General features: G+C 46.3%; 1 protein-coding gene across 9 annotated transcripts in view; it reads left to right on the top strand.

The window, feature by feature from the left end:
- Window positions 1-930: 930 nt before the first annotated feature.
- ADGRB1 (adhesion G protein-coupled receptor B1) overlaps window positions 931-24465 on the top strand; it is a 280012-nt gene continuing 256477 nt past the window's right edge. For all 9 annotated transcript variants that reach the window (XM_042785910.1, XM_042785909.1, XM_042785908.1 and 6 more), the window contains exon 1: window positions 931-1128. The gene's annotated coding sequence lies outside the window, so the exon portion shown is untranslated. The remainder of the gene's footprint in view (window positions 1129-24465) is intronic.

Below are 24465 nucleotides of genomic sequence, written 5' to 3'. Positions count from 1 at the left end.
TTTTTGGGGGGGGGGGGGGGGAGGGAAAGGGGGAGGGAAGCAGAGCCCCTGCCATCCCCACCACCACCATCCCAGCTCCCTCTTCACCTCCTGGCTCTCCGCTTAGGGCTAAGCTGTCCCGGGGAGGCTGCGCTGCCCGGCCGCCAACGCACTCCGGTTCTCGCTGGCTCCTCTGTTCCATCCATCCATCCATCCATCCATCCATCCATCCATCCATCCATCCATCCATCCATCCATCCATCCATCCATCCATCCATCCTTTCTTCCTATAGGCTAGCGGAGCATGCCTGATGCGATACGGTGGCAGTTAGGGTCCTTCCCTATAGCTGCCTGTTTTACAAAGCTCCGATCTGTGAGTGTGCGTGTGTATGTGTGTGTGCATTTTATCCCTCCCTCCTATCCCTCCCTCCCTCTCTCTCTCTCTCTCACTCTAATGTGTGATCTGGAAAGCTTATAAAAGCCTGATGTAATCCTTAATGCAGCCCCTGGCTACAAAGACTGGATCTAGTTTCACAGAGAGAGATTCAGAAGCAGAATTTAAAAAAAAAAAAAAAAAAAAAAAAAAAGTGGGGGGAGAAGAGAGAGAAAGAAAGAAAAGCAGATGAGTGGATTTTAAACAAACATATCTTTCTGAAGAAGATCATTCTTGCTCTTCGCTGCTGGGAAAGCTACTCTGAACCCTGCTGTATAATTTTTTTTAAAGGAGAAGACTTGATTGTCTGCTTGGATCTAATGATTTACTGGCTTTTAACTGCGTTTTTCCCCTCTCCTAAGGATTCTTCAAAAAACGGCTTAATTATTTTCAGCTTTTCTCTTCCACCTGCTTGTCTGCAGAGACACCAAAGGTTCTCCCTTCCTCTTCCTCCCCACCCCCATTTCTTTTAGGATTTTTTTTTTCCATTTTCTGTTTAATATATACATATATATATATATATATATAAAGTGTGTATGTATATATATATGTAGAGACAAGAGTGGAGGGAGCGGAGGGAGGGAGAGCTCTGCCATCCTTTTGGACTTCACGCGCTGCCCAATGTTGGGCTGGTTACCCCTGGATATGTTGCTGGTTTCCATTTGGAATTTGACAAAGGGAAGAAGGAGGATATAAAACCTGGGGAGCTCTGCAAGGTAAGGGGCTCCTGGCCACCCTTCCTTCTTCCTCGGAGGGGAGGGAGAGGGGGGGATACGACTTCTCCGGGCTGCGCTTTGCCTTGAGTGCAGGGAGGGGGGGGGGGGGGTGTCTCTCTCCATCCCCAGGGGAGGCAGGGATGGGGGCAGAGGTGGGCACTTGCTCCTCTGCTTTTTGCCCCTGGAAACAGCACCCAGAGGATGTTTTCATCCCCTCCGCTCTGCAATCTGGACTGATAGAGCATAATCACTCCCTGCCATGGGAAGTTTTAACTTTCCTGCATGCTGGTCCTGTGGGCAAACATCAAACAACGGTGGAATATATTGATGCCTGCAGGCTGCGGAGGGGAGAAATGCGTTTGTGTCTTGGAAAGGAGCTGGGGACCGGGTTGTTCCTAGGGGAGAAGGCAGCCAGGCAAGGGAAGAGGAGCGGGGGATTGTAACAGGAGAGCTGCAGAGCCAGCTGGGGCTGAACTGCAAAGTGCCGTGAAGCTGCGGTGCCTTCGCGGGCAGCCCTGGGGTCCGGGACTCCTCAGCCTGCAGTGTTGGCAAAAAAGTCTCCAAGGGATAAGCAGCTGCCTGCCCTGGGCATGAATCTGCCCCTGTCCCAGCTTCTTACCTTCTTCCTTTACCTTGGAGTGTTTTTTTTTTGGGGGGGTTCTTGCTTGCTTTGAAGCTCCTGTGGCACCTACCCAGGGCTGGAGGCAATGACTGGGGAGGCGATGAGATCCTAATGTCTCCCCCCGCAAATGCCATTTATCAGCACTTTGCTTCACACTGTAGGAGAAAATTAGCCTTTAGCCTATATAGAGATCAGAGTATGGCACAGACACACAGACACACACACGCTGCTCCTGGAGCTAGGCTCCTGGGGGATGCTGGCACCCAGGCATGGCTTAGCCTTTCTTTGAGTGTGGGGGGGGGGGGGGGCGGGATGGAGAGAGAAGGAGTCTCCATCAGGGATGTGTAATTACAAAGCATCTTGTTCTGAATCACCCTGTGTGGGAATGAATCGCAAAATTTGTCTCTCCCTCTTCCCCCACCGCCCCCTTCCCTTTCACGGCCTGACATTCGCTGATGGAGGGTGGCTGTTGATGCATCTTCAGACTTTTGCAGAGAGGTGTTTCAGCCATGGTTCTGCCAAGGCTGGAAGAGAAAGCGGGGTGGAGGGGAGCAGGTAGAGGTTTCAAAGGGACTTTTCAGCCTGGTTGTTCCCCGGTCCTGGCTGAGAGAAGGCATCGGTCTCCAAAAATCAAAGGCACGGGTTGCAGATCAACTCTGCAAGGTACCTTCGGTTGTGACTCACACTCATGTCCCTGATCCTGCCCTGGCCAAGGAAACAACCCCTGTGAATCGGGAGGTGGTGGGGAGGGCAGGATCAAGGCAAGGTCAAAGGGATGGAAAACAAAAAGACAAGGCACAAACCTCCCCCCTCCCCACCTCCCTCCCTGACCACCCCATCCCTTTGGAGCTGGGGCTTTCCAGGGCTCAGGCTCAATCCAGCCCCAGCACCGGGTCTGGTGAGTGCCAGGGCCAGCTGACAGCTGATGGCTGAGGGAGGAGGAGGAAGGGAAGGGGGGGGGGGGGGGGGGTGGCTAGGGGGGGATGTGAGGAAGAGCAAAGCTACTTTGACAGATGCCAAAACCTGCCTGCGCGGCAGAGCGAAAATTGCAGCGCCTCGAAAGCCAGTGCTCCCTGGGAGGGTGCCAGGGGGTGGTCAGGGTGCAGGGGTGCACCTCCCTGGCCCCTTTACCTGTTGATTAGCTATAGGTTTGCTCTCGCCTGGCTATGCAAAACCTAAGGAGAACCAGGAGGGATGAGCCCCGGGGCACTCCGCGGAGTTGACTGGCGACCTCCGCCACGTAGCAGGGAGGACTGTGTATTAATGATGATGACTCTGCTTTGGCTGGTGCTGAAATATCTGTATTATCTATTATCAGCTGGGAGACGAGGCTGGAGGCTTCGCAGAGCTGGGATCTCATCCAAAGCCTGGGCTGCTAAAGGAAACAAACAACTCCCCATGCATATTAAGTGGGTCCCTAATTAATTAATGACTCATTAACCTGGGTCCTGCAGTCCTTACTGTGCCCAAGACCTTGCTGAGGAAGAGGAATGAGGTCTCAGTGCAGAGCGGGGGAGGTTTTTACCCTTGGAGGGTGCTGAGGAATTGCACCAGCTCTCAGCCAAGCCGCACTGCCAGGGGACAGGGTGGCCACGGGTCTGAGCCAGGCAGGGGACAGGGGACAGGCAGAGGGCTGAGCAGGCAGGACATCCTGCCTGGTGGGTCTCAGCTGCAGCAGAGGGGCATGGGGAACACAGGGATGCTGGGGGGGGGGGGGGTGTGTGGAGGAGGGAACCAGGGGCCCCCCATGTTCTGCTCTGTGTTTTATAGTGGGGTCGGGGTGCAACATCGCTTCTGGTGCGGAGGGCGAAGGGTAAGGCCAGGCAGAAATTGGACAGGGAGAAGGCACAGGCAGGGGAGGAGCAGGGCTCCTGGCCCCTTCCATAGCATTTGGGATGGGGTTGTGGAGCCCTGGGTGCCGGGATAGGGCCTTGGAGCCCCCCCATAACCGGCCAGCAAAGGTGGGCAGTCTCAGGGAAAAACTGGCTGCAAAGTGGGGTGGTTTGCCCTTACCAAAGGGTCTGTGCCCCTATTCCACTTACACAGGGGAAACTGAGGCAGGCGAGGTGTACCTGACCCCATACCTGGGCTGGGAAGTGCGTGTGTGTGTGTGTGTGTGTGTGTGTGTGTGTAGACTCCTGAACCCCAATTGCACCCCCAAGGAGCAGCCAAAGGCAGCCTCAAAGATGCGGGCTGTACACACATTCCTACCCCCCCCCCCCCCCCGCCCCCAATTCCTTTACCACCCCGGGGAGAGCCACATTGCCCTCTGCCCCGCAGGCACTCAGAGATGCTCTGGGACACCCTTCCCTTCCTCGCAGCACCCCGCACCCCGCTTTTGCAAGCACCCCAAACTTAGGAACACCCCCCACAGCCACCCACGCACTCCTTCCTTCCCATAGCATCGCGGCCGTCCCCGCTGCAACCCCGGGCGGGAGAGGCTGAGAAAAAAGTCGGGGAAGTGGGGGACACACACACACAAATCTCAACCTAGTGTCAGGGTCCCCCCCCTTTAACCCTTTAAGCCCCGACAGCTTTTGTAAAGGGGGGGGGGGGGGAGAGGCCGGGGCTTGCGGCGAGTGGCGGGGAGGTGGCGCTCGCCGCCCGGTTATCGCCGCCCGCCGCCCCCGGAGCGCTCGGCTGCTCGGTACAGCCCGCTGAAACTGTGCACCCCCCCCCACCCCGCTCTAATCCCTCCCCAAATTTACCCACTCTCCCCCCCCCCCCCCCAACACACACTGCTCGCAATAAGGGCTGCCTCGCACCCTCCACCCGAAACGCTGCCCCACGGGGTTTATTCCCCACTCTGCGAGCATCACCTTCCCACGGGATTTTTGCCACCCCGCACCCTACCCCCCCGTGGTTTTTTTTTTTTGCTTTTTTTTTTTTTTTTTTTTTTTTTTTACCATACTCCCCCGCACGTTTTACCCGCCCCACTTCTCCCCGCTCTCAGCATCCTTGTGAAAGCAGAGGCTGCCACGGGCTCTCCCTGGGAGGGCAAGTGGCATGTGCAGCTCTGCTCGCCCCCATGCCCAGAAAAAAAGGCGGGGGGAGCATCCCCCAGCCCTAAAGGCTTGCTGAGTGTGTGTGTGTGGGGGGGTGCATACGACCCCTCGTTTCCTACAAGTGGGGAACGGGGTGCCCAAACACTCTGCTCCTGGGAGTCAGCCCAGGAGTATCGTCCAGCAGGGATCGTGCCCCTTCATTGCTCCTTGAGGGGAGGGGGGGGGGGGGGGGGAAGATGATGCAGGGGCTTCTCGTGGTGCCTGTGAGACTGCAGGTGGCTTTTCCCCCCCGCCTTTTTGCGGGAGGAAGAGGGGGAAGAAGAGTAATCATAGCTCCAAATTCGCATTCTCCCGTAGCTCAAGCGTAGCACGCAGGAAATCCCCTGTCATCGATACCTGTTGCAGGGTATCAGCTTGGCTCATTAATTAGCTCTAGGGAACCTGGTAAACAAATGAGTCAAAGATTTTCTCTGGGCCTGATCCTGGGCTTGCAGCACACTGATTGCCACCTTTTTAGGATAGGTGCAAAGAGAGAGGAGTATTTTCTTCAAGATGGATGACAGGCTGTCTCTGTAACTAGCTCGCCTCCTCCCCTTGGAGAAAATTCACATCCCCAAGCGAACCTTCAAAGGGAAGGGAGCTGGCACCTGGCCTGGAGGTTTGCAGAAGACTGTCATTCTCGGTGTCGCAGCACATATTGGAACGACTCGATGTGGCTGCAGACAAAGCGGCGGGGTCCCTGGCACATCCCAGCGCTCGCCGTGCACAGGGTGCTCCCTTCTTCTCACAGCTCCTTCCCCAAATTCCCTGGGCTCATCACTTGCCTGGGCTCTGCAGAAGGTGCTGGGATGAAAGAGGGCAGGAGGGGGATGCTTGTGCTTGGGTGAAACTGGACTAAGGCGTCGGTAACTTGGTGATGGGGGGTTGATGCCCGTCCATATATTTGGGTGGGGTGGGGATTTGGGGCTCTGAAGGACGGGAAGGAAGGAGCTGGGTCACAGGTCTCTCAGCCAAGGTGGGGATAGGGAGCTCCTTCTTTGCATCTCGGTTGTTCTGATCCACAGCTCTGCCAGGAAAAACAGTATTTCAGTGTCCCGTCTGCACTGGAGAGGCAGGGGGGTCTTCTGACTTGAGAAGCATTCCTTTTCTTCTGATTCACGTGTGGACTCCCCAAGTCCCAAATACAGAGGGGACCAGCCCTCTAAGTCCCAAATCTCCATGACAGGGAGCTGTGGCAACCCTCCTTTCTCCAAGTCAGGGCCACCACGGATGTCATCCCAGTCTTTAGCACCCTCCAGCATCCCAGTATAGGAGGTCTCATCTGCTTTGTAATCCTTCTTAGAGCAACTGGTGCCCAAAAGGCAATTCTTCCACAGCACCACACCACGCCCAACACAATACTGGTGACATTTTATTATAACGTATGAACCCACCAACTGGAAGCAAAAGTTCTCTCTTGGAGAGCATACATCCCTCTCTCTTACATGCATTCTGTGTGATAGTTGGCTCTTTAATACGTTTTGCAGTATGCTGAGGCTACAAAACACAACATCACACATCCGAAAAAAAATATAAAAAAATAAAAAAAGGAAAATGAACAGTAAGTGAAGTCCCTTCAAAACATCCATTCGTCTTCACATCTTGGGCTTAGAAATTCCTCGCAGTGCCTCTTGGAGCGAGGGTTTTGTATTAGTCTGGTTATGCTGAAATAATCTGTCATGTTGCTCCAGGAAGCTCTCAAGGAAGGGGAAAGAAAAAAAAAAAAAAAAGGAAACGAAAGATAATATTTTAAATCAGAGGGCTGCTAGATTGGTGACTCTGTCTCGCAAAGACACACATCACTGCCCCCTTTATGAAAATTTAAATTGGTTACCTCTGTCAGAGAAAATGAGAGAAGATTTGCTGATTTTAATTTGTTGGAACAAATCACCTCCTGCAAATATTATCAAAATTAAACTAGGGATGGTTTTCTACTTTCCTTCTCTTACTAATCCTGCATTTTATCTGAAATATCCCTTCATAAAAAATTGATCAAGGAGTGACCAGCTGATGATAAATGAGCTGTTGAAACTGCAAGCTCTGCCGTGTTTGGTGTCATGCCTTATCCCTGGGACAGGGGGATTGGAGAAAGCAAATGATATCTGGAGGAAGAATGAACATAGACCTTGTAAAATAATCTAGACTTTCTACCAGTTTTGAACATTTTGGGGTGAAAATTGAAACAGACAGCTGTAACCTTATGTGGTGCACTCTGTGTTAGCCTGAAGTGCATATATGAAGTACGTAAAGTATGAAAAATCCTCCTTGCAGTGAGCATCATAGTTTTTAGGGAGATGTTTTGCTCCAGGTAGAGATTCTGCTTACTGACTTGATTTGGCCTGAGATGACAGAGAAATCCTGCATATACTTAGGACACCATTTTGTGCATGTCATATGCATGCACCAGTATATGTTATTGTCAAGACGTTTTTCAGAACATCTAGTTTTGGTCAGAGTCAGGCCTTGTGATACTTTGTTCTAGGATTTCAGCACTCCCACCTGCATCTTCACCTTGTTTCCTGCCTGTTATCAGGCTGGCTTTGCTAGATGGAGATATTTCCTCAGTTTTTGGGCTCAGCTGGCCTGTAACAAAGTCCTTGCTGTTTGAAAAATGGCTATTTTCTTTCTTCCCTCTGCCAGATATTAGAACTATCCCATTCCTGGCAGACTTATCTATTCCATATTCATTGAGAGTTAGCATAGTTCTCTCTAAATGCTTTCAGGATAGGGGTCATCATGATTTCCATGCTAGAAAAGATCTGGAGCTGAAACGCTTTGTCTCTGTCCCATCTGTACTGCTCTTTTCTTGTAGACCTCTCAGCTGATTATTTAAGCCAACAGCTCCACAAACCACTGAAAGTTTGGTTTACCCAACACCAAATGGTGCAATCTTCACTAAGGACCAAGGGCATTGTAGGGCTGATCTTATCCGCTGCCAATCCATGTGTCTCAGGACAGGGGTTCAGGTCACAGTTAGTTTAGACATTGGTCTTTCTGTAATTTGGTGTTTTCATCTGTAAAATGGGGATGCCTGCCTTCCTCCTTCCCAATGGGGCTCTGTGCCAGCCACTCAAATGGACTTGGTAAAACAACACTTCCCCTGGGTTTCTGAGACAAAGGGCACCAGTCAAACACCAGGGATGAATTATTCTTCTTGTGTTTTGAATGTGAATGCATGTCCACCCTTAAAATTTCCACCCGAGTCATGTTTTCTTAACATTTCTCAATCCTTATTTTCTCGATACTTTTCTACAACTGAGTGGAAATATGAAAATGTCCTGTACCCACCTTGGATTTCCTCTGGATTAAAGACATGCTTTTCCAGGAGACCTTGTATAACAATTTGTCCTGCAAAATGGTCCTTTGCATAGTCCAGTCCACTTCAATATGCAAGTAAGTAGCTTAAGCCTGGGGTAGGTGTCTCGTTTATACTCTATGTTGTTTAGCAGCAATCTAACAATGGCTATCTTCTCGAAACAAATATGTGCTGGTTCCTGAAAATGAAAGTCAATACACCTTCAGAAGGAAATTTGTCCCGATGGGGTCTTTTGTATTGAAAGCCCTGTTGGTAGATTTATTCATTGTGCAGGTTCGTTCCCTTAACAAGTCAGTTATTCATTGGCCATTGCTTGAGGGTTTGCGGAATTTATGGTCATAGTCCTGTAATCAGATATTTTGTTATAGAGGGCTTTGCCACTGTTGAAGGTTTGAATAAATCAGTATGCAACAAAAATTGATCCTCTCACAATCTATTTCTGGACTCAGCTCCTGCTTTAAGAATCTTTTCCCCCTTCTTGAACCATGCTACTAAAGTCTTTGCATTTTTGTGTTCTGGTCAGCTCTACCGAAACTATGCATTAGTTCATATGCACACACTTGTGCATGTTTTCTGGGCGTGGTTTTTGTTCTGACCATGCTTGAGATATATGTTGTTGCCATTTCCTAGACAATTAAAAAAAGAAAAAAGAACAAGGCTTTTTATCTATCACCTGACTTAAGCATCTGGAAGTTGGAAGGGACCACTTGAAAATGCTTTAATCAAATGCAAGTGAAGAAAGGGAAATCTGATTTTGAGTAGCTGCACTGATGCCTTAAGTACTAAAGAGCTTGGCCTGCTAATCTCCACTTCTCAGATGTTGTTCTACAATCTGATCAGCCCTATTGAGCTGAAACAAGGGTTAATTGCTGACAAAAAGCTCCTCACCTTTGTGTATACAAAGAAGGGGGCAAAGGTGAGCACCTTGCTTTTTGGAGATTAGTGCAAGCTCACCATATGCAGGCAACGGTAAGGGAATTTAGTTCTTGTACGTGCCCCAAAAATATCTCTCTATGAAGGTAAAATTACATCAGAGCCTATGTTTTTTATGGCAGAAATCAGGGATGGGAGAAGAGAAAAATCTCTGTAACCTAGCAGCCTGTACAGCTGCTATCTGTTAGGTCGTTGGTGATGTTAAATGTGTAAATGGCAGTGAACCTCTTCCCTGTGAGCAGGGCTGAACTGCCTTGGCACTTACGCTTGGGTTGGAGCTTGGCAGTGATATGGTCGGTCAGTGGTCTGACATGCTGCCTGTCTCGCAAGTGTATCCCGAGGAACAGCATCTTTCTAGGGAAAATCTGATGTCTCTAGGGGTGGGTTGCAATTTAGGAAGAGTGTGTGATGAAGGACATTTAGTGCCTGGTCTGGTGAGTGCAGCCAGCCTGAAAGAACGTAAGACTTTGTGAAAAGGATGATGTGGATTATGTCCATGGAGCATGTGGGTAGACAAACACGTGGGTGCTTATGGGAGAGGAGGCCAGTGGGTCTCTGAGCTGCCCACATCTCAGCAGAGGCAGCAGATATTGCACAGCACTGCCCTTCCAATCACCCATCTTAGCACTTGCACGTCAGCCATGAGGGCAAGTGAAGGAATAAGGAAATAGTGAATGCACATTTGCTGCATATTCTGAATGCTTAGACAAATAACACGAGCAATGCTAAATATTGCCTGTCCTGTGTGACTTGCTGGCTCCTGCCAGCTTGGGGTTTTTAGATATGTTAATAGGGATAGTATGCTGACAGGACTTCCAGATTCTCCAGATGGAGATGATTCTGTTACCAGCAGGAGAGATGGTGACAGTCAGAAACACAGCAAGGCTGGAAGGGCAAGGGGGAAGTCAGGAGAGATCTCAGCAAAATGCCACTTAGCTGGGGGATCCAGTTAAGTAGGATGCATGGAAATATCAGGAAGGTATCATTTTCCATGAGAGTTACCATGTTTGTAGCCATACCCAAGGCATCCCTCAGGAACTAGATGACTGCCTGTCTGTGGCCAGTTCCTACAGGCATGGAAATGACACTGGAAAGGAAGGTTTTGGTATCAAGCTCCCAGGTGGGGTAATCTCAGTCCAGACCCTGACTCTCTACCAAGACAGGGGAAGACGGTGGAGTGGGTTAGAGGAGGTGATTTCCAGAGGTTCCTTCCAACCTCAAGCATCTGTGATTCTGTGAAGATGGGACATGAGTATTGCAGACTTTGATGCCCTCACTGGACATACCTGCCCTCAGGAGCTGTTCTTTGCCCTGCATATGGTGAGCAGAAGGCCCGCAGGGTATTTAAAGGTGTCCTGGGAAAAGTGATGAAGGCTGTTTTGCAGTACAAACTCCAGGGTGGGACTGTATGACAGCATCCTTTGGGCTTGGTATCTCAGGATGGAGGAAATATGATGGGGATTGAGGTCTGGGGACTGACATCTAAGCATGCTGAGGTGTTTTGAGTGAGAGCAACACCTTTGTTACTGTGTGAGACAGCCTCAAGAAACAGAGACTGTCCCTGCCTTGTGTTGGGACAAAGCCTCGGTCTCATGTCCTGTTGACTCAATCCCACTTTTCTAGACAAATACCCTCTCAGTAAGTCTACACCCCTTCACCTCTCTGGTGTCTTACACTGATTTTTTAACTGGACTGTGGCCAGTGGCAATGCTACAGCATCTTTTATCAGAAATGTGCACACACCTTGCTCTACGATGTGGTACTTAACTTCTTTTACTTTTGTCATTGAAGTCTTGTTGTGAATAGATTCCTCTGTTGTCCTGGGCAAAGTTGAGAATTCAGGCCTTTTCTGCAGTTCAGGGGAGTTTCCTGGGATGTGGAAAGTGGGGATCCTCCACCACAAGCTGCAACATCTTCCTGGTTCTGTGGGGCTGACGGCTCAGACTTGCTTGGTCTGGCTTTTGACTTTTGGTTAGTAGCAAATATTTTCACAAAAGGAACTCTAAGACTATCCTAGAGTGCCCATGAGGATAGTACCTGAGTACCAACAGCATCAGGTATGATGTGAGATGTAGTGCTGGGGATGAAGAAGATGGCTGGTAAAGCTGCCTGTGATTTCTACCAGCTCCCAGCATGTTCTAGGAATATTTAATAGGAGCTCATCTTAAAAGCTTCAGGGAACTGGAACACCTTTCTCTTCCCTATCTTGAATAGATCTCAAGTGTGTTTACAGAACTCACCACGTGGTTTCCATTTTGTGTGGTGAAAGGAATGTGGGACAAATTTTTCTCACCTCCCTTCCCTTGCCCGAAAGGGTGGTTGGATCTAAATCGGACACAATTCTTACCAGCTCTGGAGCTTGGTCATCAGGCTCTGCTCGAGTGTAGGTGACATTGCTGGGGAGTGATAGGAAAGCTGGTGCTAAATATAACTACCATACACAACTAAACACGTTGGATGCTTCACACTGGACATGGCTGCCTTCCACATGGACTTAAAAGTCTTCCTGTACTCACAAATGCAGTTGATGAACTGCAAGGTGCACAGCATGCTGTAGCGATATGGTTATTAAAACCCCAGCCTCCCACCTCAAATTACAACCCAAATGCTGTGTTTGTTTCCCACTTAATGCTGGCCCTCTGAGGTTTTCTTTTAGCACTAAGCCTTTTTGAAGTTGCTGTTGATTACAGAGCAGACAGCATAATCTCGCTGTGGAAGTTATTTGTAGCTGGGGAGGAGAAGGGGGAAAAAGAAATCAATCACCCTAGTGCAAATGCCAGAAATGGGGTGGAGAATTAATGATGCTGCTCAGCCATACTTTCCACTCAGTGGCCCATCCTGCCACTCAGATGTCCTTTTCTGAAAGTGTCAGTCTGATTGTTACGACTCCTTGGACGGTTAGAGAAGGAGTAATTGGAAGGAGGGTTTAGCTGTGCAAATTGGCTTCTAATCTAGAAGGTGACTTCGGTGGTGTAATTGTTCTGTCCAGCTGCCAAGCACTCATCAAATATTGGCAGCTGGGGCTCTGCCTATACCCCTGTTTTCTCTGTTCTTGTGGAAGCTGGTCTGGCTCTTTCCTGGACTGTCAACAGGGCAAATCAATTAAAGTCTTTGTGCTTTATTCCTTCCCAAATTATTGACCAATACTTCTATGTCTGAGCTTTTCTTGATGAGCTCTTTTATGCTTACATCACTTGATCACTGTGGGTTGCACAGCACTGAATATGAACATGGTCAATATATAGCTCTTGAGCACAGAGGCAGCTGGTCGGTCTATGGCTTGAATTAGGTGGAAAGTGAACCACTGTCAGAGATAAGGTCAACATCAGGTGGTCTTGAGATTGTGCTTCATCTCCAGCTCAACCTTATCCCTCTGTGAAGCTCCTGGAGGGCTGTTGCTACCGCTGGACTATTGCATCATCCTTTGCACCATTTCCCAGGTACTTTCAGCCTCAGAAAAATATGGACTAGGGGTTCATGAGTTTAGGGATGTTGGTCCTCTTTGCTACAATGAGGTCCGACTCTTAGTTGGTGCCTCTTGGTATTACTGTGGCAGAAATAGTGAAGGTGAGAGAGCTCTAGGCTGACAGAAATCTGGTATACAAGCAGCTGAAGTTTCTTTGTGGAAATCAAACTGAAGTTTCAAAGCTTGAAATTGTTTGGGGTTTCTTTTTTTCTTTCTTTCTTTGGAGACAAAGACTCTTGCTAATGAGTCTTGTCTTCTGGATGTTCTTGACTTGATCCATTACAGGTCCTGGATGTCTGCAGTATTTCAGTTTTGTGAAGTATTAACCATAAATAACTTTGAAATGGTAACAGCAAAAGGCCTGGCATTTTTGCACTGGGGTGATAGGCAGGCAGAATTGGGAGGTGGAGGACATCAGACCAGACCAACGCAGTGCACCAGCTGCTGATTAATGGTTGTTTCACTTTATTCCATAGAATCCATAGCAGAAACTCCAAAAGTGGTTGAGGCTCAGTGAAACATTAACTATTCTTCCTCTTGAAGAAGAAAAGCTCTAACATTGGTAAATCCCAGAATCACAGAATGGTTTGGGTTGGAAGGGACCTTTAAAGACCATCTAGTTCCAACCCCCCTGCCACGGGCAGGGACACCTTCCACTAAACAGGTTGCTCCAAGCCCTGTCCAACCTGGCCTTGAACCCTTCCAGGGAGGGGGCAGCCACAGCTTCCCTGGGCACCCTGGGCCATTGTCTCACCACCTTCACAGTCAAGAATTCCTTCTTTATAGCTAATCTAAATCTACCCTCTTTCAGTTTAAAACTGCTACCCCTCATCCTATTCCTACACCCCCGATAAAGAGTCCCTCTCCACCTTTCCTGTCCCCCCTTTAAGCCCTGGGAGGCCGCTCAAAGGTCTCCCTGGAGCCTTCTCTTCTCCAGGCTGAGCCCCCCCAACTCTCTCAGCCTGGCCTCCCAGGGGAGCTGCTCCAGCCCCACGGTCATCTTTGTGGACTCCCCTGGATCCGCTTGAGCAGGTCTATATCCTTCTGATGTTGGGGGCCCCAGAGCTGGACACAGCATTGCAGGGGGGTCTCATGAGAGCAGATCAGAGGGGAGAATCCCCTCCCTCAACCTGCTGGCCACACTGCTCTTGACACAGCCCAGGATGGTTGGCTCTCTGGGTTGTGAGAGCACATTACTGGCTTACAGTCAGTTTTCCATCCAGTGTTGAAGGTGAGAGAATAGTGAGGAAGTCTGCTTAAATATGATGCTGCTGTTAGAATCATGGCAGCTAGTAGAGTCTCTGACTGAGGCTAAGCATAGTTGTGCTCTGTAAAATCAATTTTTAAACATCTCTTTCCTTCTTATTCCAGGAATGGAGGTGGGTTTCACCTGGACACCTTCAGAGTTTATTTTCCTTCTATTTAATCCTTGCAAGTACTTCACTGTGCAGTATCTCTAGTGTGGGGATCTGAATCCCTGCAGATCTGCAATCAATGAAATATCACATCAATTGTTAATCAACAATACGTGCCAGGGCTTGTTCTTTGACTAAGTGGCATGATATTACTTGTTGCCACAGCACTAAGTCCTCTCTGTTTCCCCACCTGCAGCTTAGTCTTGATCAATACCATTTATTAGTAATAGTCACTGGCCCATGCTGTCCCCTGGATAGTGTTCAGCATTACCTTGGTAACAATTATATAGTGTGGATGGCTATCAGACAGTTCTTGAGCCCAAGCTCTGTCCTTGTGTGGTTCAATGGTGTAACCGCAGATAAAAATGCCACTATGAAGGAAAATAATAATAAACAGTAGGTGACCAGGAGAAAAAGAAAGACCAAAATGAGAAGGGAGCTATTGGCATCAGTGTCCAGGCTTACAGGGAGGTGGCACTCACAAACCACATCTCAGGACAGCACTTTGTATTTAGCCTGGGATGTGAACAACGAGTAACAAAAGAGTTTGGCCCACAACCAGTCGAGGTCAATGTGTTGCACAGTGGAGAGTGTCATCTCAGATGAGTCTCCAATATGACGTTGGCTCATCTGAACTGCTCCTGCTATTTGACGGGGGCTCCTGGTTCACAGGGCAACACCAGTCCAGTGCACACGTAGGAGAGACAGACAGACATAGCAGCATTTTTTTTGTCCAAGCTCCAGTGACTTTCAATAGCCGGGAAGGATCTTGGCTCCTCCTTTGCACCACTTCTCAATAGTGATGAGGAAACAAACCAACAACTTCCCCGAGCATCTGTTTCATCTGTATCATGGGGGAATTGATTTTCTTCACTGCTGTACTGATTGGAAGTCGAACAGCCTTCAATCCTGTGTTGATTATGTTCCTTGGAGCACTGAGTCTCCTGCAGGCTCTGAGAGCCTATGTGCATGAATGCCAACCCGTAACCCAGCAGAGTCTTCGAAACCATATTTTCTTGTGAGACAAAGCCTGATAATTTCTGGCCATTCAAAAGCATTCAGGAACATCCTAAATTGTGTCCTCTGGGCTGGATTCCAATGTCAAATCTTTTGTATTTCGGATTCTCCTTTATGATTATTGGAGAAGGAGGATAGAGTCACTACATGAGCAATCAAGGACCTTCCACCCCCCCCCCCTTTTCTCCACCACTGTAGCATTTTGCTGAACCCCAGGGTACTTTCTAATCCTCTATCTCACTTGTGCTGTAGTTAGGGCCCAGTAAACTGAACAGGGATAGGACAGAGATCCAAAAACTGCCCTGCATTTGTGCAGACAGTTTAATTTCTAGAACACACCCTGATGTGTTTTCAGCCCTGCTCAGGCAGCGCTCTCTCATCCCGAGTCTGGCCACAGTTTGGAGGACAGCTTGGCCAGGATATGTTCCCAGCAGTGACATGGGTCACCCTCTTCTGGCAGGGAGAGGGGTGAAATCCTCAGCCGAGCAGTTGTCCTGTCTTAGCTGTAAACCAAGCAGCTGCACATGGACTGAGCTGTGTGGAGATGCCTATCTGGGGGCTCTGCTCTGTACTATAAGCATCGCACTGCAACAATCAGCCACTTTTACAGCTCCATAGATCACTGGATAAAAACCACATTTAATTCTATGGTAAGGTCACTTTTTTAGTTAAAAGGGACAGAATGGATTTAATTTATAAGCCTCTCCAACTTTATGGCTTGCATTTAGAGTTATATCTATTATGTAGTGCCAAACACGTATTATAAAAATTGATTCCCCCTTTCTCCTCCCTAGATTTGCTGTGTCAGGAAGATTCTGATTACCCTCCTGTTTGCTTCAAGCCAACAGATAGACCGAGGTAGATCTAAACGTCAGGGATGACATCTGTGATTGCAAAGTGCAAGTTTATAGGGAATGAAACTAGCCCAGATCTATTCCTGGGTGGATGGGAATGAACGTGATTTCTACCAATTTACCGCAATATTGGATAGGAGAACAGGTCTGCTGTCTGAAGGGGAAAGGGCAAGTCAAAGTTATTGTAAGGTGTACGGGGTCAATGGGTTAGTTGATGTTACTGTCTTTGTGTGGGTCCTTTCATGGTAATGTGATGTTGACACAGCCTCTAAATCCAACAGCAAATTTCAGGCAAGAGAAATAAAGTCGAGAAGAGGTCAGGGAGAAGAATCATTATTTTTATTCTTCCAGGAAAGCTTTTAAATATTTTCAAGGGTCTTAACAGTGGTGAGAATGAGGGTTGGAGAGAGGCCATTGAAGAGAAGAGAGGGAATGGGGTAATAGCAAGAGGAAGTAGACCAAATTTATCATCTGATCATCAGTCTCAACATCTCAATAGCTGGTGCTGTAGCCATACCTTGGCCTTAGTTGATTTAAGTGGTCTCTTTGTAGAACCACGAACGTCAGAGAGCAGGAGACAAGGAAAGTTAGCACTTTCGAGGCCAGAAGGAATCATTATAATCTTGTGTCTGAGCTCCTGTGGACAGGGATAATAGGTTCGTTCCACGATGATTACACAGATGCTGTGACTTGTGCTAGGAATCAAGCGAACCTGTTAGAGAGATGCCGTGCCTTGATTTAGAGGCTTCCAAGTGGTGATTAATGGAGCATGTTATAAAAGGGAGGGAGACTTGAGACAGGGCTCTGAAAGGAATTGGGAGCCTTGGAGCATCTCTTTATCATAGTCCACACCCCAGGAGAGCAGCGAAGGAAGGATCTGCCTCCATCCCTTGCAGCTGTGTTTCTCAAGCAACTGTTGTCTATCTCTGTGATTAAGTCGTGCTCATAAAATTCATAGGAAACACTCTGGACAAACTGTTAGGTGACTTTTAATGTTGAGAAGAGGGATAAGTGAACTGCACTTGCCTCTATACAGTCCTGGCCGTGCTTGACTGAGTGACTGCAGTAAAACTAGAGCTATAAATAAAACACATGTGCCTGTGTCCACTACAGTAATCTCCTGAGAAGATGTAATTTGGTTTAGGACTTCAGAGAAATGTCCATATTTTCAGCCTCCTTTTATATCAATTAGGGGGGTTTTATTGGTGTTTTTTTTTGTTGTTGTTGTTGTTTTTTTTTTTTTTTTTGTTTTTTTTTTTTTTTTTTGTTTTTTTTTTTTTTTTTTTGTTTTTTTTTTTGTTTTTTTTCCTTCAGTGTAATGAGAACAAGATAGTACAGGACATCCAGTCTAAAATAACAATATGAACAAGGTGTTAAGGGACACTTGGACCAAAATAGCAGGTGGTGGTGGGGAACAAGCACAGTACCAGCAGGGGTGAGGAGGGACTGTACAGTCCTTGAATGGGGTCACACTGTGGCATCAGTGGTTGTTCCACCCATGGGCTGGAGGCACTCTTCTCCAAAAGCTGCATCCAGGCTGGGTTTAACTGTGAATTGCATAATCTTGTTTGAGTCTTTCTTGGGCCTGCATAGAGAGATCTGTGGCTTGTGTTGTTTATCTTTGCTCACCGAGTTATGAAACATGGCCAAAATAAACAATTTGGAAATTGCGAAACCCTTCAAATTTTGAGCTGTTTAGAAATTTTTTTTTTTTTTTTCTTTTAATCTATAGTTTGAACTATGGTCAGCCTTTTCAGCTTCTTTCAACAATGACAGCTAGGATTACTTTTTTTTTAATTGCTACTTGTACTTAGTTTTTAATGTTCTCTGTCTTTTATAATTGCATAACTTGAGGAATTCTGATTTCACAGAAGCATACCAGGTATTACGAGAGCTGCCACAAAGGTGTCAGAATCTGAGGACAGAGGTATGTCTGAAAGGACCGGGAGATTACCAAGCCATAATAAGGAGAGAATACAGTCTCCATGGGGAGTGAAGTATTTGCCTCTGCATCTTTTCTTTCGGTCTCCAAGGAGCTCTGTCTCTCTAACAGCAGCATCTTAGAAACTGAAAGGAGCAGTTCACAGGGAATGAAGGTCTCTCTGGCACTGTAGTCACATTTATCAGCATCCTGGCTGGAAAAGGGCATGTCCTTTAGGTTCATTGTGCATGTGGCGATTGAGAATCTTATTTTTAGAAGCCTAAACATAAATTTGCCTAAAATTAGACAACTGAAATGCACGAACAGGAATTTTGGTCTTGAAGATGAGATATAAACATGGGATAGAGGCTGAGAGTCACACCTATGCAGAGAAAGATAAAAGAACCTTGTCCCTCTGTTGCAAATATGCATGTGGTACCTGTGCTGGAGAGGGTAGTGACTGCAGGAGGCATGTGAAGGTGTGACTGAGGGGAAGAAACATCATGGGGTAATATAGACAGGAGACGATTAAGGGTCTCTGTATTCAGAGTGGCTATTTCTCTGGATTCATATTTGCTCATGTGCAGAGATTCCTGCCAGGTTGAAAGAGGGCAGGAGATGGTTCAACAAGTTTCTTTCATCTCTCCTGGCTACCTTTACCCTGATATCAAGAGGAAAATAAGTCAGGAGGGAAGTGCATAAAGAAGAGGTTTTTGCCCCCAGCACGACGATGCTCATCAACACCCATAGGTTTAGGAGGAGTCTGAGGCTCAAAGAGGGAGGAAGAGAACTCCAAGATAGCTCAGTAAGGATAGAGTAGGGCTGCTGGACCTGGACGCACTGGTCTGAATGTGACGTGGCTTGTTAACATCATGCTATGTCTTATCAGGATGAGGTTGCTCTCTGAAATTTTCCCTGGACCCCTAAACAACTCTGTATCCTTGAGGATAAATCATTAGAGATGGAGGACCTTGAAGTAAAAATGAGTACACAAGTAGAAGGAGTCTCTCCCACCTGCAGAAAGTAGCTGGCAGGCCTGTAGGCTGTCACATGAGTCCTTGAGCTATTGGGAACTTCAGTGTAAGGTTAGACCAGAAAACTTTCACCTAGTTGCTGATGACTCACCAAAGGCCTGAGAGAAAACAGAAAAGAAGACGTCTCATGAGATGCAGAAATACATTGATGCAAAGGCCCCTGTGGTGCTCAGGTCTATAGATGGAAGCCACAGAGATGTGAAGATGTTTCTGTCTCTCTGCATTAAATATAGGACAGAACTAGAAAGCCACTTCCCAAAGCCAGCTGCCTTCCTAGTGAACTCCACTCAATAGTGGCAAGGAATCTTCCTTGTTACTCATACTGTCCAGGCCAGTAATTTTTCTGGTGACTAGAAGCCTCAACCTGGGTATATTTTTTTGCCAAATCAAGACTGTTTATTCTCATGGCATCACTGCTCTTTAGTTCAAAGAGTCTTTCTTCCCCTGGTGCTTCCCTCTCATCATTTAAATATTGCATTTTAATTTTCTGTTCACCTTCCTTTTGCAAGGCCAAATATGCCAGTATCTTCTGACAAGTCTCATGTTCTCCTAGTCATCTTAGGGATCTTTCTCTGCAACCTTGTCTCACTGTGAATTCATCTTTCTTGAACCTGAGCACAAAAAAAATGGATACAGTATTTAGACATGGCTGAAGATAATGTCTTCATGATATTTGGAAATCTGGAAATATCTCCCCCAATGCATCCTAGTATGACATGTTGCCTTTTTCACAGCTGTGTTGTTTGTTTGTACCCAACCTCTATCGTAATCTTCTGCCTTTTTTCTGCTCCATAGGAATCACTTTACTCTTTTATAGCTTTCAGCTTAGGAATGTCCCCATTATCTAAATGTGACAGTATTACTCTTATGTTACACCTGGGGAAACAGAGCCAGAGGCAGAAAAGTGACTTGGTCTTCAGGAAGGAGGTTGTAAACCTTGACAAAATCATTGCTAAGGAGAGAGGATCCTTCAATGCCAGGCTGCTGTGGGCATCAAGGCTTTGTCCCGCCTTGACTTCCCTCCAACACTGATGAAATCTGGGTTCAAATGCCTCCCTGTGGTCAGAGGCTGCCTTTACCAGGCGGGCATTTTTATAAGGACACTAGTTGTTTTTCCTGTTCCTCAGCCTACATCCCCCCCTCCCTTCTTTGCCGGGCCAGGGATGAATGGGAAGAGAGAGGCTCTGAGTGGACTCTGTTCTCCAACGCCAGTTGCTGCTGAATTTCAAATAACTCCCCAAACAAAACCCAAACAAGCAGGCCCTTGTGTTCCTCTATCTCCTCTCTCTTTGGCCTTAGTCACCAGGCTTGGCAGCACTGCTGCTCTTCTGTGGCTCGTCACATGCTAAGCGGGGAGGATGGGCTGCTTTTTCATTCTTTTTCCACGGGGGTCCGAAACAACAGAGCCCTTTGCCTTGTTTGCTTTGCTGGGACAAGAGTGAGGATGGGCTAGAGGAGGAGGGAAGATGGTGTAACCCCCCTTTGGCAACGTTTTTGGTCAGCAGGAAGGTGAAGGTTGGAATCTTCAGAAGAGCGGCTGCCACTGCCCATTGTCCCCTGACTCCTTTGTGCTGGTAGTGTCTGATCTCTCAGAGGGTGATGGGAAGGTGCTGGCTACTCAGAGATGGAGAACAAGGGACAGTGGCTTCCCTGCATCCTGGGGGGATTCACCAGCAGCTAGAGATGAAAGGGAAAAGTAGGACAAACCCAGCCAGGAGCCACAGTTTAGCTAGCGAGCTCATCTTGAGACATCTGAGGCACACACCATTCTCTTGGCACTGGTGGGCATGGTGGACTGGGAAGGACAGAAGCAAGGAGAAGAGAAGGAGAACACATTGCTCCTCTGATGACGTCTGCAGCACTGCTCTCCAAAGCAGTCTAGAGCTTAGCAGTCATGGAGAGAAGGCCAGGCCAACTCATGTGTTCTGAGCAGGTCTCAAGACCCCTAAACTCACTCCACTCATGGTCCAAGAAAGGACTTGAACTCTTTTGATCTGCAGGGAGGAAGATCTCTCCAGACAGAATGGTGGGGTCAAAGCTATTGCGGACTGGGGAGACTCCTTATGACCTATAATTTTCAACGACCCAAGCCTGATAGACTGGGACAGTGTAGCCTGTTTTCTGCAAAAACAAAACAAAACAGCAAAAAAAAAAAAAGGGATTTAGCATCATTTCTTTATCTTGTGTCTTAGACCAGAAAAGCCCTCTGTGCAAAACTCACTCAAGATGCACTGTGAGTATTTGGCAGCATATTGCAGTGTTGTTCGCTCTGCTGTGCTCAGGCACAGGTCTCAGTTCAGCCCAGATTTAACTGGATGAGAGGGGCTGCTCATTCTGGCAGCCCGCTTGGCATGTGCTGACTTTAAATGGTAGGACATGACCCCTTCTTTGTGATAAGGAATATTAACTGCTGACCTAAATAGGGCAAAAGAGACCTAAAGTTTATGGAAAGACTGTTCCACTGGTCTGAATAAAAGCCAGCCAGCTTCTGCCTGTGATCTAGTGACCAGAAGGAGAAAATCATTAATAACCTTCCTGATTGTCCACACAGAAGACTTAAGTGATAGCTGGTACCTTTACAAGCTCACAGGGTGGGTCAGGACAGAGGAAGATGACTCTGTCTTGTGGATAAATACAAGTCTTCCTTCTGCAAGGCTCATCACTACTGCTTTTCTTTGGGAAAAATAGCATCCAAGATGTTGTTGTCGTTGCTAGTCACCACTGCTGAACAGCTCATGGGGCTGCCAGAAAATACACAAGTAAGGGGTAATTGTGGGGTCTGTGCTAAACCCAAGTTTCTGGGCTAAGCACAGGAATCCTGGGGTGAAATTCAATGGCCTCATTCTGCCTGAGGCTAAACTACATGAACACAAATGTCTCTTCTGGCATTTTATACATATATATATATATATAATATATGCACATACAGACACACACACACATATATATATATAAAAAAATAAAAGCAAGATGTTTAATAAAGAATAACCTAGACTTAGAACCATCCCACTGTTTCCCTCAAGCTGAATAAATATTGCTGAAAAAACTCCTTGAGAATGGTGCTTTGTACCACTTGATTTTTGCATCTGTTGCTATGTATCCAGCACTGATTTGCAGGGCTGAGCTGCTGCCTCTAACTGTGTGATGCTCTACTGCTTTTGAAAGGGTTTAGCTTTTTCCAGTTATACTCAATACTCCGATTTTGAGAGGGTGCGACTATTAATATATCCTCTTATGTATTCCTCCATATGATCTTTATAGCTAACTATATATATGAAATAGGGAACACCTCCAACTGGGAGTGGTATGTAAGGAGTCTTTTACTGCTAGGCAACCGTTTCAAATCCAAGGCTGAACATTGTTACTCAGTCTATGACAGCTCTCTTAACCCCCGAGCTCTTCTGCTGAATCTGGGAAATGAGGCATTTTGAAATGAAGGTGAATCTAACTTCTTCCAGAAACAAATTTAAAATCTTTTTAATGTGGATGCTCTCCAAACTGATTGGGGAAAAATAACAAATAAGGGTAATCAGGATTATTAGTAAATGATAATAGCAACTGCAACGATTATGTTAGTCTTTTCTTTCTTTCTTTCTTTCTTTCTTTCTTTCTCCTAAGTCCATTGGGAAAAGATTTTGAATATCTGTGAACAAATTTGTTCATTCATAACGGCTTATCTCAGAACCAATTTTTAGCCAGTGATTTTTGCCAAACTCTCTTTGACTGCTATATATTAATGATCCCTTCAATTGAATTCTATATTAAATTTTATTTGATGAAATATAGATAAGAAATCATGGTCATTTCACCCATAGAGTGGTTTAACTGAGTCCATATATAACACATACGGGCAGTTTTCCAAGCTTTTTTTAAAAAAAAAAAAAAAAAATAAGTAAGTTGTTTATATACTAACACTTCCAGATACAGATGCTGGGATTTCTGAAGTCCTATTTCAGCCTTGGGTGCATGTGGCTGTATGTCTTTCTCCACCTATGTGTATACACATATACATATATTTAATTCTGTTCCATTTGTGAGTAGCTGATCAGAACAGAAAGATGACAAGTGCTGAAGAGTTGATAACAAATAAGGTATTTTTTCACAATGTCCAGACCCAATGGTCTGGGAGAGGCTCTCTGTGGAGAACTACATTTTTAATTGCTGTCTTTAAGGGTCTTTCTCCTCCATCATGACATCCTAAGCTGCTGAGAGGTTGAGATCCCTCAGCCTCTGTCTAAATCCTTGTCACCAGAGAGAGGCAAATGGACACCTTGTGAAATTAAATGGTTGATGTACATCTCTTTTGATGATGAACATTTTTCCAAATGTTTCACTAATCATCAAAGTATTAATGAGTAATCAACAATATAAGCTACCAGCAACAAAGAAGGGAAACAACAGACATTATATTACTCTTACAGCTGCAAATTTGTTGCTTGCTCCTCCTATTCCCAGTTCAGGTTTACCAGATTTGTGACATCTGGAGATTCTCCATCTGTAGAAAGAGATTGATAAAAAAAAATATCAGATGGTGGTCAGAAGCAAATGTCTGGCATAATAAGAAATTTGGAAGATTTACAGAACATGTTGATGAAGGTTGAATGAGAATCAATTTCTGAAAATGGGATATGAAAAAAACTTATTGGATTTAAAAATAAAAAATAAAAAATAAAGGTGTAGCAGGCACAAGATGCAGAGATGTTGGTATGAAAACAACATTTGCCATGCAAATCGTTGCACTTTTGATCTTTCCTGTTCCTGGAAAAGGAGATTCTCTTTTGTTACAGTGACTTTTATATTACCTAAAGCTCAAAGATTAAAAACTAGATGCTTTTATCCTAAATAGTCTTACTGCTAAAGCTGAATGTGTGAAGATTAAAAGCGCTGCTTAAAGGTTACTTATGTTACTAACCACTATTTGTCATTAATGGCCAATCAGAGTGTGAAGAATGACTTTGTATCTTTTCCTCCCATGACCTGTACTAGTGAGTCCCACTGGCTTCTTACTCTTATGAAGAATTTTCCTTCTATCCATAGTAAATAACTACCCTTCTAATCTGGAGAATCAGACAGAGAAGTTGAAGTTCTGTACATTCCTTTTCTTCTGCATGTGCATTTGTGATACTTAGCTTTTGTCTGCTGGGTTAGAAAAAACAGATAAACATAAGAAAATTTTGTTAGGCTTTGATCTTGTTCATTTGGGTGGTAAGGCACCATCTCTTCCCTGCTCACCTAAATAGAGGTTTCCACACCTCACATAAATGGAATCACAAGAATTCCATATAAAGCATCTGTGGTCAGGAAAATAATCCAAATGGAGAAGATTAGTTACCTCATCTTTCATCAGATGATAATGTGCTCTTGCTCCAAGTCTTCCAACTCCCACACTTGTGAAAAGTGTTTTATAGCTAGCATCAAAGCTGAGCCAGGGAATTCAAGAACAAGATTTTGATCAGTAAACTCTTTCCAAGGCAAGACTTTCCATGAACCCAAGTTGTCTAGAAGGATAACTCAGAGTTGTCACTGGCCAACTCTAATTTTATCTGTTTGTCTCTATGAACAGTGTTGACCTCTGTCTGAAAGCCTGATGAGAAGAGCTGATGATCGGAATTTATAACAACTTTTTATTGTCCATTTGCACGCCCCTCTGCACTTCTGCTTTCACCTAATCATCTCCCTACAGGTGGCCAAATGAGCTAAAAGCCACAGATGGAG

The sequence above is a fragment of the Tyto alba genome, unplaced genomic scaffold, assembly GCF_018691265.1.
Source record: "Tyto alba isolate M040663 unplaced genomic scaffold, T.alba_DEE_v4.0 Super-Scaffold_9, whole genome shotgun sequence".
Taxonomy (NCBI): Eukaryota; Metazoa; Chordata; class Aves; order Strigiformes; family Tytonidae; genus Tyto; species Tyto alba.
This window is presented reverse-complemented; position numbering and strand designations above follow the sequence as displayed.